Below are 2,243 nucleotides of genomic sequence, written 5' to 3'. Positions count from 1 at the left end.
CTGTAAGCACTTATTGAAATTATCTGAGCACATTACAAGTACATATTTGCTTACTCTGTATGCTCAAATGTGGCCCGTTATAGCCAACAGAAAAAAAGCGGAGGCCCGAAAAACAGGTGGGGGTCCTCCACCACCACCACTCACAGAGGCTGAGCAGTTGGCCCTCAGCCAAAACAGTGGGCGCCCTGTGGCCGAAGGCATCTCTGCGGGGACATCCTCTGAGGCAATAACCCCGCAAGACACAAGTGCCTACATAAGGGGTAAATTCAAAATAATACATGATGTGCGTACATCCTTTCTTCACAGTCACCTTTGCAGTGCGACACATTCATTTGATAAACTCTTTACCATAATGGATTATTTTGTAGTGAAGTTATTTTCCGACTGATTTTGCCTTCCCTCAGTCTTGGTTGTCTTTGAGAGCATAATGACAATGAAGTGTAAGGTGCTTGGTATGTTTGTTAATTGCCATTTGGTCCCTTGTAAGTTATAAGTGACCTGTATAAACCTCATATTCTATCAGTTGATGGTGATGGTGTACTGCATCTGGTGCAGCCTCCTGTTGAGCCAGACCAACATGCAGTTGTGAGTAATACTCCACAGATTATATGAGTTTACAGTAGAACAGCAATGTTGTTTATTTCTTTACTACAGGAAAATAATGAAGAAACATTGACAGCTGTTACAGAGGAGGAAGCAACAGAGACACTTTATGAGGTGTACATCTTTTAATACTTTGTGTACAGGAAATACAGGCGACCAATAAAGCCAGTTGAACAAAAAATCTGTTTATTCTTCTATCAACATGTTGAGGTGATGGGTCAAAAGAAATGATTGTGACATATGGTGTCTCTGACTGCACTTCCATCTTGTATGTCCGTGGGAGGGTCAGGATGTTCATGGTTTGGATCACTGCTGATGTTTGGTTCAGAAGGACAGTGTTCTCCTCTAATTGTGGCAATGTTGTGAAGAATCACACATGCCACAATAATGTCACATGCCCTTTCTGGGGTGACCCTGAGTCTTTGCAGGCACTGGAACCGGGCCTTAAGCATTCCGATAGTCATTTCAATTCTGGCTCTTGTCCTGCAATGAGCCAGATTATATCGCTGCTGTGGGCCCGGTTCAGGGTCAGGGTAAGGGGTAAGCAAATAGGGTAAACATGGATACCCCCTATCACCAAGCAAGTAGCCAGTGAACTCTCCTAAGACAGAAGGGTACACTTCAGTTCAAATGTCCCTGAAGCAATTGGTCTTTATATATTTTAAAGTATTCTCAACTCACCATGTCCAAATTTTGTGCTCAGTGTACATTCACGGAATATTTGTGAGTCATGGACAGAGCCTGGCCACTTGGCTTCCACATTTGTGATAATGTTGGCAGCATCATATATGATCTTCACAGTGCAGAGAACACAAATTAGCATCCATTACTATGATGAAATAATTTGTTAGTTTGAAATGCTACAGGGAACTATGTACCTGTACATTAATGCTGTGGAAAGACTTCCTGTTCACATAGTCTCCTTCATTTACTGAAGGAGCAATGATTGGAACGTGAGTGCCATCTGTACAGCCAATCACGCCTGGGAACCCTGAAAATAAATGTAAAATTTAAGTAGTAGTTCAAGTATCACCACATCATAAATTAAGTTTTGGTCATCCTGATACCTACAACTTTGTGGCATCCCTCTTTGATAAATCTTGTGGGTCTATGACCGGGGAACACCACAAACGAGTACAGGAGACGTTTCAGTGCAACTGTAACATTCCTGACTGCCCGACAGACGGTAGCCTTGGAAACGTGCTCAGCATCACCAATATTATACAGAAAGCTCCCGTTTGCAAAAAAACGAAGTGCAATACAAATAATATGTACAGAACTGAGAGGATGTCCGCGATGTGTCACATGCGTAATATATGGCCTGAGGATGTTATTCAAATAACTTATAGATTGTGCTGAGAAACGGCAACGTTCGCACAGACAATCATCAGGAAATGATAAAATGTCCAAACGCGCTCTAATCACTCTCTCCCGGCGGAGAGCTCTGCGGAGAATTTGGGCTTCACGATCTACTGGCTCTTCAAGGAAGGAGCACGCCATGTCCGACACTTCCTACTGTCAGGTTTCCGACAAAGGGGCGGAGACAGTCAGGGTTAGTTGTAGTAAACCTGCTAGGGGGCAGGTTAGCTTCACGGCGTGTGTCGTCATAGTGACTCACTCAGGCTTCAGCTGAACTCGCT

General features: G+C 43.6%; 1 long non-coding RNA gene across 1 annotated transcript; it reads right to left on the bottom strand.

Annotated features, from left to right (window-relative positions):
* Positions 1-534: 534 nt before the first annotated feature.
* On the bottom strand, positions 535-1,951 carry LOC143420244 (uncharacterized). Its single transcript, XR_013100070.1, has 3 exons — positions 1,482-1,951; positions 1,285-1,396; positions 535-1,204 (listed from the first exon to the last, which is right to left on the bottom strand). It is a non-coding gene; the product is annotated as an uncharacterized LOC143420244 (long non-coding RNA).
* Positions 1,952-2,243: the final 292 nt, after the last annotated feature.

This window comes from Maylandia zebra, linkage group LG9, assembly GCF_041146795.1.
Source record: "Maylandia zebra isolate NMK-2024a linkage group LG9, Mzebra_GT3a, whole genome shotgun sequence".
Taxonomy (NCBI): Eukaryota; Metazoa; Chordata; class Actinopteri; order Cichliformes; family Cichlidae; genus Maylandia; species Maylandia zebra.
The sequence above is the reverse complement of the archived record's forward strand: the minus strand, read 5'-3'. Positions and strand labels throughout refer to the sequence as shown.